The sequence below is a fragment of the Anabrus simplex genome, chromosome 1, assembly GCF_040414725.1.
Source record: "Anabrus simplex isolate iqAnaSimp1 chromosome 1, ASM4041472v1, whole genome shotgun sequence".
NCBI classification, from domain to species: Eukaryota; Metazoa; Arthropoda; class Insecta; order Orthoptera; family Tettigoniidae; genus Anabrus; species Anabrus simplex.
In genome coordinates this window covers 1,034,474,102-1,034,487,931 of record NC_090265.1, presented here as the reverse complement: position 1 = coordinate 1,034,487,931, position 13,830 = coordinate 1,034,474,102, and the positions used below count along the sequence as shown (strand labels likewise).

At 37.9% G+C, this 13,830-nt stretch overlaps 1 protein-coding gene across 1 annotated transcript in view; it reads left to right on the top strand.

The window, feature by feature from the left end:
* Window positions 1-1,754: 1,754 nt before the first annotated feature.
* The window catches only part of LOC136857921 (protein suppressor of hairy wing), a 214,323-nt gene continuing 202,247 nt past the window's right edge, over window positions 1,755-13,830 (top strand). The window contains exon 1 of the mRNA XM_067136999.2: window positions 1,755-1,846. The gene's annotated coding sequence lies outside the window, so the exon portion shown is untranslated. The remainder of the gene's footprint in view (window positions 1,847-13,830) is intronic.

Genomic DNA, 13,830 nt, shown 5'->3' with positions numbered 1-13,830 from the left:
CATTCCTAGACGTTAAGTGCTCGTTGAGATAGATGTTATTTACCGAACTATATCCGATTTCGTTTTAGTGTCCTTTTTGTCGTCTACTACTGAGGATTTCTTTTTTCTTCCATCGATTAACAAACTTCATGATGATCGGTTGTGTTCCAGGTTTCGTGGATGGAAATCTGTGTGCAGCGTCATTATCTTCGGGCTTTATATCGATTCCCAGCGCCTTGCCGACTTCAGTTACTTTCTGGAACACTTTTTTTTTTATCCTTTTCATCAGGAACTCCATACACTATAAAGTTGTTTTTGCGTTAAAGCTGCTTCAAGTTTTTCAGCTCGTCCACGGCTGCTGGTATCGCGTTTTCCGCACTTGTGTTATCTTTCCTCAACGTATCTACTTCATTCTTAACGTCATCATATTTTTTGGAAATAAAGTTTGCTAATTTCCCTAATTCTTTGTTTTGTTCAGTTAGTACTTTGAGGGACTCTTCAAGTTGTTTGGAAAAGTTCGCCATAACCTCATTTATGTTAGGTAGTACAATGCAGTCTTCACGTTTATGCGACCATTAGAATTGTCCGTCATTACGGTAATTTTGGAGAGTTTCTTTGTTCTTTTTTACACATGTTACGTGCAACCAACGTTCGCGTTTGCCATCACAGCCGACAGCCTGTTGATTAATTTGTTTTAATTTCTTGCCACACGAGGAGCACACGAACACCATGATATTTATTATTTGTTTTGTTCTAATTGTTTGAGTTCAGATTAGACTTGGGTGTAATGGTTTCCTGAGTTATTAATGTTACTGACCTCCAGTATATTTCAGAAGAATTGTGAATATTACTCTCATAAATTTGTTTTTGTTCGTCACTTTCACTTAATATATCACACACCCACTGCCGCCAGTTTGGCCTTTTTTTGGCCATTAATAAGCTTGAAAGATTTCCTGAAATTTGGCTGAAGGAGATCTCACATCCCGCCGTGTTCGTAAGAAGGAACGGTCATGCCAGATTGAGTAATTCTAGTCACTCTCCGTAATATTCACGACATGAAGTTACCGTTTTGGAATGTTACAATATACCACATTATGTTGTCGCTGTTTTAAAGCAACCAGGGCCGTGTTGTACGTTCTGGTCATTTTTCTTTCGCTCGTTGAGCGTTTTCGATTTTTGAGCCAAACATGCAACTATACCCATTTAAGTCGGCAGTGTTTCCGTACCGGTACTTCACTATTGGCCGTGAGAAGTAACCGATGTTACTATTTACTATTTGTTACTGTATAACTGTTTGAGTACTCTTTGAGCACTCTGTGTTTCCTTCGTTTACTCGTTGATAAGAAGGATCGTCCATTTTCTTTTCTCTTTCATTATTACCAACATTACAAGGATACATTAATAGCTCACTACGGGGTTCGGCGAAAAAAAAGAAGCAGTTCTGACTGTGTTATCGAGTAGAATCACACCATTCTTCAATTCCTTATTGTCGATGTTTATTGAAAGCAGCATTCCTAGCTTTTAACATTCTACGCTTATTCTATTCCAGCCATGGAAGCAGTATGGCATGATTTGTACACTTTGCGGCCGTATTTACTAAACTTGTAATTTCGTATTAGCTCATGCATATCGCACCACTAAATCAGATTTTCATTCTTATAACCTGAAGGCATGGCTCTTTGTACCACTTTATTTCATACGTAATTTATGTAGTTCATAACCACGGAACGTTTAATCTCCATAGGGTTGGTAGTATACAATATACTGCGCCTGAAAATTAGTCTTCTTGTGATGTAATGGTGACGCTGAGGTTGACGACTTACCAGGGGCGTGGGAGTGCAGATATTATTAATATAATATAAATTACGTGAGTTTCCGTCAAGTTTTGTACACTAGTTTTGTCTTCAAAGTTATCTTTGCTCGTAGTTGCCTTTCGGAGTGTAATCTACCATGTGTAAATACTCTTTTAAAGTGATCAAACATCCTTGTTGCCCCTTGCAGTTATGCTTAAAATAGTTCGCGAATGACAAGTCGGTGTTGTTTTTGAACATGACGAAAATTCATTTCGAAACGTTTTCTCGAAAAATAAATCGTATTGCACTTATATATTTTGAAATTCCCCCACATTGTAGATGGTGTTCATAATATTTACGTTTTGAATCATAGTGTTGAAATATTCATTTGATTGCGCTAGTGCACTAAAGTTATTTGGAAATAGAAATAGGCGTATATTTGTGGGCGTTTTGTTTGATCAACCCTTCATGTTATCTCTTTATGTACTTCGTGTATTCTTATGACTTTATAGTTAGATTGTAGAGGAAATGATCTATCCAAAAGATATTTTAAAGGTTTTTTTAACCTACCGGGTAAAGTCATTTTGTCGTCGCTGAATCAGTAAACAGTAGGTCTGTATGTTCGAAGATCAAGTTAAGGGTACGAATTGTAATGCGATTTTTTTGACAGCATGCTAAGAAGCTATGCGTGGTAATTGTGCCAACGTGCCGTTTCAATGGAACAAAATAGTCTGAACACTCCTGACTATAGAAGTGGGAATAGAATTGAATTATGTCATGTAACAATATCATGGACGAAATGATAACATTTTATTGTGTATAAGAGATTTGATCTCCAGTAGCATCAAGAATGTTTTCCACTGTCTTTTACCGTATAACAAGGAAAGATTGACTTCGTTTTTCTGCAGACACTGTATTGAGGTTATGGACAGTTTCAGCCTGTTGAGATAGGCTACTTTCGTAACTATTTCATTTTTAGGTCAATCGACTTGTGATATGTCAAGTCAAACTTAGCTGTATTAAGTAGGCTATACACGAATCATCAATTTTTGCCTCCTGTTGTTATTATGTCAGTATTAAAGACTCGGCAGATACATACATGCAGAAAAAGATAGGTTCACATCTTCTTCAAGTGTCATCATTTGAAGCATGCTTAATGCTGCTTACTGGCATAATATCATCCTCTCTTTCCATTTAGTTTTCATAAACTACTTGTGATTCCCCCTCAAATCCTTTCAGCGGGTCTTGGCTTTATAAGCTGACTTATATATCTTCCTCCTGACTCGTATGCTTTGTAGATAACATTATGGCTTACAGTGTAGTCATCACACATTTTCTGTAGTGTTTCCAACATTTAGTGCAGAACATTGCCCAGTTTATGGCAACACTTGGTATTCATATACTGGTATTTAGCAACATGGAACCTTCTCTGGCACCTGTTAGCTCTGTACACTAGGGCGTACCTCATATAAACTGCTAAATCATTCCAAGTGTAAGGATGTCTTGTTGGCTGTATTATTTAAATAGTTCACTGCCTGATGTCTCATTACAACTAGATCGCATACTTATTCTTTTACAATAAAACTGTTTTATTACTTGCTACTGAGTTGTATGTTGTTGTTTATTTTTCTGTACTGGTATACGTTAATTAATTGTCCAAAAATATGGTTTATTCAACTAGCCCTGCATATTGAAAATAATATTCTGTAAGCCTAAAGGCCAGTCTCCACTAATTAACATTTAACATGATGTTAAATGTTAACTGGTGACACTATCAATATGTTAACTGTTTCATTTAACATTGTATCCACAGTTATAAACATATTAAACTTGACTTCCTTTGTTTATACAGAGCTAGTTCATCATCTCACATTCAGGTTGTGTGTTACATTTTTAAACAAGGACAGTGGACTCAGATGAAGATTTGGCCTTTGTTATTGCGACTGTTGCTTCTTATAGCATTTTGAGGAGGAGGATGATGATGATGCTTGTTTAAATAGGCCTAACATGTAGGCCGCCGGACCCTTCTTGAAAAGGAAGGAAAAGGGAATGTGGGTATGACAATATCTGAATAGAAGGCACAGTGTGGATGAAATTCCGAATGAGCTTAAAGTAGAAGACGGGTTTGGATTTAATAACTTTCTGAGAATGTCTTAGTGTGATTTTAATGTAGTTTCCTATATGAACTTTGCCGAAGCTATGCCGATACCACACGAGCAATAAATTGATTTAATGATTTAACATGTTTTCTAATCCCACCGGAAAACATGTCAACGTGGTAAATGTAACAACTTCAACATATGAAGTTAACATGTTAAGTCAACTATGAACCAAACGTTCGTATACATGTCAATTTCAACATGTCATTTTTAACATGTTGTTGTTAAATGTTAATCAGTGGAGACCCAGCTGAAGTGTATTTATTATAATCATTATTATTATTATAGTGCACAAATTGTACATTAATTAAAGAGAACCAGACGTACAGAACTTGTCAAGAGACTTAGTTAGTCTTTTGCAATTAACAATGTGATAACGATCACATTGATTGTCGCAGAGTTCACACAAGCACATGTTACGTGGGTCGTGGAAAGACTTCAACTTGCAAACCCTGTGATGGAATTCATGTACAGCCATTGAGGTTGCAAAGTGTCGCAGCGCCTGGTTTGTATCTGTCCAAGTCTTGTTCACCATAGCCTTGGTGGAGTAAAACTCTAACCAGATTTCTTTCTTCTTTCTTCCCTTTCCTCCATTAGCCTCTTCCAGGTGTCAGTTGATGGCAGGGAGAACTTAAGTCTCAGTGTCTCGATTAGAAAAGGTTTAATCTGCCTATATAGTAAACCAAACAACTCTGCAGATTGCATCTTGAAGTGTATTTATCTTTTTAATTTCAGGTCTTGTATGGCCTCATAACCTGTTAGTAGGTTGTAGAAAGCAATTTGGGTAAAGAGAGTGAGAGAAGAAAAGGATCGGTGGGAGGATATCTCGATCCCTTCCTATAAATCTTCCTTTATGTAGTACAAAGTTGGTGAAAAGTAGCTTTCCCCAATACTTGTTCTTAGCTTTCATACTTGTATACTTACACAGATGTCATAACTGGAACAAACAAATAGTGGTGGGAAAAACATCAAAGCTAGGCTTTTTCAATCGTAAAATTACCAGCGTTTCGCCGCAGTGTAGCAGTGAAATAGTGGTGGGTTGACAATCATGTTCGTGTATCGGTTGTTTTCTAATTTCGGTTTGTTGTTTTGTGTTTAATGTGTTGGGTTCCATCCGTATGTAGTTTTACTACAATTTTCTTGAAGTGAATCGCAAATTAACCACAGAATGTTTTTATATGCTACAACATTGGTGCAAGCACAGCAAGAACACACACATTGGTGATAGCTGACTTTGAGATAAGAATTCCTGATGTTCAACCAGCATAATGCCAAGCGATTAGAAACTTGAACAAGTGATTGGATGAAATTATTAGTGTTATGAATATACAGCAAAGCAGACAAAAGAGCATTATGAAATAAATTTCATAAGACTACTGATATCTAAAGAAGATGTACAATATTATAGGGAAGGGTCCACCTTTCAATACTCTGTAGTAAGTTGAACTAAAAAGTAGTTACAACCTGTTTATTGGGACCGGTTTCAACACATTTCAAGTGTCATCATCAGCCAATTAGCGAAGATCTTAAAACAACTAATATATTGAACACAGGCAAAAAATTAACATTGTATCATATCGTAGCAATTCAGTTAATGTTCAAAACACAATAATCACAGTCAAGAGAGTAAACAGAACATCACTATCTTGCGCCGAAAACAAATATAGTTGAAGTTCATAAGCAGATCAAGTATGCACTTATGTAAAGTCGTTGCTAGGCAGGTCTTGTAGGCATTTGTTTCTCCGGCCGAAGAGTAAAAGGTGACGTGAATGAAGTCTTAGGAAAACAGTGTAGGATTTAATTTCGTCAAATTCAAAGTGGATATATAGATTTTAAAATAATTTAAAACGTTAAAAAAGAATAAAGCCAAATAAAAATATATTAAAAAATAGGAAGAAATAATGAAAGAAATACGAGGTTCAACTCGAAACAACTTGCCGTAGTAATTGATAAAGAAATGATAAATAGAGAAAGGGGGTGGGGAACGTTTATTAGAGGGTGGTGGTGGTGGTGGTGGTGGTGGTGGTGGTGGTGGTGGTGGTTAGGCCCTCTCCTAGACATCACCGAAAACTGTTTTATACACCTTGACCAGTTTTTCAATCCAAATCTTAATCTGAATGATATTTCTGAGAAACCCAATGCCCTTTTCGATTTTCTCATCTCCTTTTTAAATAACCTGAAGTCAACAAATAAGGAATCAATCTTTCACAATTTACACAATACCCTCTCATGCCACTTCCCCCTTCCGCAACACCCCCCTTGATCCTCCTTAGTTCTCCCCCCTCCCAAGGGGCTCTGAACTTAAGAGCGTGGGTTGGTGACCATAGGGCCCTTAGCTGAGTCCTGGTATTGCTTCCACTTACTTGTGCCAGGCACCTCTCTTTCATCTATCCTGTCCGACCTCCCTTGGTCAACTCTTGTTCCTTTCCGACCCCGACGCTTTTAGGTTTCCGAGGGCTAGGGAGTCTTTCATTTTCACGCCCTTCGTGGCCCTTGTCTTCCTTTGGCTGATATCTTCATTTTTCGAAGTATCGAATCCCTTCCATTTTTCTTTCCTTCCCACCCTCCATCCCCCAGGGGCTCTGAACTTCGGAGCATGGGTTGGCGACCACGGGGCCCTTAGGTGAGTCCTGGCATTGCTTCCACTTACTTGTGCCAGGCTCCTCACTTTCATCTATCCTGTCCGACCTCCCTTGGTCAACTCTTGTTCTTTTCCGACCCCGATGCTATTAGGTTTGCGAGGGCTAGGGAGTCTTTCATTTTCACGCCCTTCGTAGCCCTTGTCTTCCTTTAACCGATATCTTCATTTTTCGAAGTGTCGGTTCTCTTCCTCTTTTTTCCTCGAATTAGTGTTATATAAAGGATTGTTGCCCAATTGTATTTCCTCTAATTACAATAACCACCACCATCACCACCCTCTAATAAACGTTCCCCACCCCCTTTCTCTATTTATCATTTTTTTTATCAATTACTACGGCAAGTTGTTTCGAGTTGAACCTCGTATTTCTTTCATTATTTCTTCCTATTTTTTAATATATTTTTATTTGGCTTTATTCTTTTTTATTGTTTTAAATTATTTTAAAATCTATATATCCACTTTGAATTTGACGAAATTAAATCCTACACTGTTTTCCTAAGACTTCATTCACGTCACCTTTTACTCTTCGGCCGGAGAAACAAATGCCTACAAGACCTGCCTAGCAACGACTTTACATAAGTGCATACTTGATCTGCTTATGAACTTCAACTATATTTGTTTTCGGCGCAAGATAGTGATGTTCTGTTTACTCTCTTGACTGTGATTATTGTGTTTTGAACATTAACTGAATTGCTACGATATGATACAATGTTAATTTTTGCCTGTGTTCAATATATTAGTTGTTTTAAGATCTTCGCTAATTGGCTGATGATGACACTTGAAATGTGTTGAAACCGGTCCCAATAAACAGGTTGTAACTACTTTTTAGTTCAACTTACTACGGGGTATTGAAAGGTGGACCCTTCCCTATAATATTGTACATCTTCTTATTTCTCTATTCAGTACGGCACAATCATGAAGTTTTTAACTTTACTGATATCTCTTCTGATACCCACTTGCTGGCCAGATCTTGGTTACAGTACACAAGCCGGCTGTCGCCAGTTCACTCGTAGGCGCCGTCATATGCTGTTAAATATGTTCATTAGGGTACAAGGGTACAAAGAAGGAGTAGAGGTGCGAAAATACTAGGTTTTTGTATTATTACCTGCCATATAGAACACTGAAGAAGACACTATATAGGACTGGTAGAGCACATGGCGACCATGTTTACTTGGTGACGAAGGGGTGTTGACGTCATACCTGACGTCACAGGGAGCAAGACAGAGACAGGGAATTAATATCTGAAAACTATGTAATTACCCTGTTTAAGTTCTGTTGGTTGAAAATAAATTCACCATCAGAATGTTGGCTGGCAGTGTATGAGAGGTGGTGGTATACAATTTCTAATCACTAATTGCGTGCCAAAAGCCTGGATCGATTCAAAACCTCTCTGCAGTGTTTGTATCGAGTGAGGCCAAGTGATGCTGTTGATGGTGATGAGGATCCTACTAAGTTTTATGAGGACGTTGACGTCAGGAAGGGCATCCAGTCCAGAAAATTCGTTAGAAGATTCCTCTCACTTCATTCCCAACCCCATAGAGAAATGGGACAAGGATTCTTTCAACGATTTATATAGTCATTGGTTCAAACCCGGCAGAGGTAGTCGGATTTTTGAAGGGCGGAAAAAAGTCCATTCGACACTCCATGTCGTACGATGTCGGCATGTAAAAGATCTCTGGTGACACATTTGGTGTTTACCCGACAAAATTCATTAAATCTCAGCCATAGACGCCCAAGAGAGTTTCGGTTTACCCGGTCTGCCATCTAGTGGGGGCCTAGAGTAAAACGGAACGTCGAAATTGACGAGCAGACAGCCAGATGGCGTCAAATTGAAATGTCTGCATACGGTAGCTGAAGCCATACGATTATTATTTTTATAGTCATTGGCAGCCGATACTCGTATCAGAGTTTTCAATTCTCGCCTGCAGTTCTGTAGTCCTTTGTCCACACGATGAAGGTGGCGCTGATGGCTTATCAGACCAATTCTTGTATAAAACATGCGGCCACACATGTTGCATCCGATGGAAGGTGGGGGAGCGTGGCAGTGTTTGACGTAACTTCTTTCTCTGGCGAGTTTCCTCTTTGTGTCTTCAACGTTCCTGCTCAAACTGTGCAACTGCAGCTGAGATAGTAGCACACCAGCGAGGACGATCCAATGCGAGAGTATGCCAAGTATTTGGGTTTATATCTACTCTTCTCATGGTCTGCTTAAGTTGGTCTTTATATCGCTTCAGAGGAGCACCACAAGTCCTCTTGCCAGTACTGAGTTCACCATGCAGGATTTGCCGAGGGAGTCTGCTGTCACTCATGCGATGGATATGGCCTGCCCATCTAAGCCGATGACCCACGATGGTGGATTTATATATATATATATAACTGTTAGTTTCTTCAGTCCACCAAAAATAATTTTGAATTTTTCAAGTGTAATACTATTGCCATATGTTTTATTTTTCAGGTAGTTTATAAAATTAATTTAGTAACTTACTCAAAATTAGTTTCAGCAGGCTGAAGAACCTAACAGTTATAAATTGAGACGAAACTGAAGAGAGATGACTTCAGATATTACAAAAAATTTAGGTGTATTCTAGTGGAAAATATGTATAATTTGAGGTTATGCTCAAATCACAACCAAGTAAACCTGGTGGTAAATTATTTCACTGCACATTATGTGACCAATTATTAGACTTAGGCCTATATCAATTTTCCAAACAAACTTTAGCCTGTCTGAGATGTGAAGCTTCCATGGTTTGTTAAATTACTACCGTATTAAATTCTTTTTACACATTGAACATTGTTGTTTTATGTACTTCTTATACAGGTTGCTGACATTTCAAATACTTTGCAGTATTCTTTGTTGAGCAACTGATGTACCCCCTATTCGATCCGTGGTAATCAGTCTCCCCAGGCTAGTAAAATAGATTACAGAGGTGGTCTGCCTCTTTTTATATAGTCTCTTCTGTTCCCGGCTTCTGCAAGCCCTACGGGGCATCTTGAAATGTTTGGAACATACCTATCGCACACTAATCAGTTGGGAGTTCCTGATGCTCTTATGTAACTTGAGGGTGGTCTGACCTGCATCACTACTAATTCTTGGAAACTAGAAAGATACCTATTATGCACAAATTACCATTACGTGAAGCGACTACACAGGGTGTTTCAGGGTTAATAGTACTAACTTTTAGGGATGATGGAGATGGGCAAACTTATCATTTGAGATAAGGAATCCTGATCTGAAAATGACAAAAGTCGAAAATTATAAGCAAAAATCTGTTTGTAGATGTATTAATATTATTTATCTGTACTACTTTTACTGTCTGCTACATTCACAACAGTTGTTCAGATTGGTATCCTCCAGCTTGAATGCAAGCATGACATCATTGCTCAAAGTTCTGTCATAGCCATTGCAACAACCTTGGTATCATTCAAACAATGTCATGGACAGTGAGAATTCTTTCCAGGAGATATGGGCCTATTAGATAATTATGGACTAATTCCTGCCCACATGTTCACTGTAAATCTGTATTGATGGCTCATCACACCTGTAGGATGGGGATTTTTGACGGCCCATGTATGACTGTTGCAACTATTCAGCATTCTGTCTGGTGAAACAGGCTTCATTCAAGCAAAGTACATATGTAGGAAAGTTAGGATTGACCATACAGCGCCGCAGTAACCAATGGCTGAACATGACACAAGATATGAAGTCAGATCGGGTTACCACATGCATGTAAAGAAATCCATTTATTACATCGGACCAACAATGACTCATAGGTTCTCGTATGCCACTGCCACATTGTATCCCACAACAAATTTGGCTTAATTTGACTTAAATTTTAAAATTCGAACTGCATTGTTTAGAATTTGAACTGAGGCTGATGCCTTGATGTTTGATAGTCTTTCATGCACGGTGTACACAAAATTTATCGATAATTTTAGGGGACAGGGGGGTGAGTGGGGGGGCTTTTGTTTTGTTCACCTCGTTCCATTAGGGACCAATGACCTAGCTGTTAGGCCCCTTTAAACAACAAACATCATCATCATCAATTTTAGGGGACGTAGGAGCTGAGTGACTTAATCACACACTTCTTACAAAGGTTCAAATTCTCCTACAAGCAAGATTTCTGAATTGTCAAATAAGGCCTGTTTTGGATCCAACTTGAGAAAAATGTAGGTTCAGTTACATTAAATTATACCCTCCCAAGTTGGCAGGTTCAATCATGTCTCAGTCCATTGGTATTTGATGGGGCTCAAGTACATCAGTCCCATGTCTGTAGATTTACCGGCATCTAAAAGAACTCCCACATGATAAACTTCTGGCACTTCATCTTTGAAAACTGTAAAAATACTTAGTGGGACGTAAAATCAATATCATTATGATCTAAAATCTGCACTTTTTTGTAGTTTGTTCATAGCCTATTTCAGTGTCTTGATCAAGATCTTGTTGTGTTGCTCACTTAATTTATACTTTGACTCATTTTAATATTATTGACATTATATTATTATAATTGAGTAACATAAATACAGTACATTAAAATCTTGATAAGACACTCTCCTAGGGACTGCTTGAATACTGTGTATTAAATGGGACCGCGTATTAAGTGGAAGGGAGATACTAAGCATTATAATTGCTTAATTTGTATGTTTCTCATTGTAAATGAGACTATATACTGACGTGTCATTGTATTGAAATACAGTAGGCTAAGTTGGCCGCGCAGTTGGGTCGCATAGCTGTGAACTTGCATTCAAGAGAAGGTGGGTTCAAATTCCCCATTGGCAGCCGTGGTTTTCTATGGTTTCCCTTTTGGCACACCAGGCAAAAGTTGGATCTGTACTTTAATGAAGGTCACATGTGTTTCCTTCCCAATCCCAGCCCTTTCCGATCCTTCTGTCGCAGAACACCTATCATTAGTTGGTGCAGCGTTAAACTACTAGCAAAAAAAAAAAAAAAGGGCAGTAAAAAAACAGTAGTTCAATAAAATATGATACACCATATTGTAGATACAGTATGACATTGATTGAATCACCATTTTTTTAATATCGTTTGTAACATAGACGATAGAATTCCTAATGAATCAGCAAACTGTTTCTGTTTAAGATAGTGTTGCCATTGTACTTTTGCAAAATTTCTGATTCATCCAATAAGATAAACACTTTGTTTTTCACACCCATAATCGCAGACAAGCTTCAATGCGCTGAATACAATTGAAAGAGAATCTTAGAATTGTTCAGGTAAATCAGTACGGTAAGGGATGTGATGAAAAGGTTTGGTCTCTCTCTTCCTTGTCCATGATTTCTACATCAGTATGTAACAAATTGTTTACTAGAAATCCTAAATTGGCCTATCCTCACCTCTACAGTAACTTATTGTTCCAACAGTACACACTGCAGACTCCCCTTGATGATGAGATTAAGATAAGCTGATTGTAAGATCTGAATGACAGCATACTCCTACTACTAGCCTCTTTAGCTCCAAGCAAAGTTTGTAGTTTTCTTCAGATCTGTTGATGCACTTGCGAAAAGGGAGTCAATTTTCCATATCTTCTGAACTTTGCTAAAAATTAACCAAAGAATATTCCGTAAAAAAAGTCTTAAATGGGAGCGAAACATGATATAGGCCTAATGGGGTATTTTATCGGATAGAGTCATAAACGGGAGCAACTTCCACATATTAACATTAACTATCCGAAATATGGTAAGATGAGAGCTTGAAAGAATTGCTACCTAGAAAGTAGATGAATTTGTGTTGCCAAATAGGAAAGGAAAGAAAAACTGGAAGTCTATGAAGAGGTTCATTGCCTGGCAGAGGATGGAAGCAATAAACAAATGTATATTATAATATTTAACAAGCATCTAAAGAAAGCTGTGATTATCAGCTCATCTATTGAGTTTTTGAAGAGTGTTCAGCAGGCTGTACAGGTTGATAAGCATGCCAGTTCTCCCATGTATTCCTCACTTGAATGAGATATATAATGCAATTGATTATATATCAGATGTGAAGGGCCTCCTTTTCAGTGCTTGTGGGATATCCTTTCTGTGGATCAGAAAACTTCGACTGAGTTTGTGTGACCAGCAATATTAGAGCTTATTTTTTGCTATTCGTTTTACGTCGCACCGACACAGATAGGTCTGATGGCGACGATGGGATAGGAAAGGGCTAGGAGTGGGAAGGAAGCAGCCGTGGCCTTAATTAGGATGCAGCTTCAGCATTTGTCTGGTGTGAAAATGGGGAACCATGGAAAACCATCTTCAGGGCTGCCGACAGTGGGATTCGAACCCAATATCTCCCGGATGCAAGCTCACAACTGCGCGCCCCTAACCACATGGCCAAGTCACCCGGTAATGGTACTACTACCCTCAAACAATGCAGACCCATGGTTTCATTCACATAGTAGAGCATTTTAAGAGGAATCTGAAGGATTCTCTTCACATCTTGAACAGTCATTTATAAAACAACAGATATGTTTTCTATGTATCTTTTATTTAGAAAAGAATTGTTTCATCAGTTATATTTTGTTGTGTTAACCTAGACCTCTATTGTCACCTTATATGTAAAGAGGGCACCCTACTTTCTTGAATAAATAAATAAATAAATAAATAATGTAAAAATATATTAGTGTTACTACCAGACAATTGAGGCAAGCTGTTAAAGAATATTGTCAAACTTAGAGTCATAATATGTAAATAGTTCAAATTATTTTCATTATTGGGGTGAAATAAGATGATTGTATACAACTGTATTAAAAAATTTCATGGGTTTCACATTCCTTGAAGTACGACACGCATTAATTTTTTTTAAACTGAAAAGGTTGTGACTGGCTATTTTTCATCAGAGGTAGCATTTTTCAATGCTGTTAACTTTATAGACTAATGTTGGATATCGTTATCTGTTTTTTAAAACACCAAGTTTTACAATCTTCTTTAAAAGTTTCTCTCAAGCACCTATTTGTAAAATTTACACATTTTTCGATTCACATTGCAGCTTTGCTCTGTTCAAAAATATGTACAAAACTCTGTAAACTACTCAGTGTAGAAGGTGTTAAGAATGATATAACATCTGCAAGACCTTCTTGGCCCCAAAAAATGTTGGATGTGGGGAAGGTGTTTTATTTCAATAACACCTCATAAAAATACCATATTTACTCATATTAGATCCCCCTGGCTTTTTGAGACAAAGAAAATTATAAAAAGAATTAAATCTTCATATAAACCTCCCATCCCCTCTCCAACACACTTTTTCAAAGACGACCAAGGATTCCCTTTC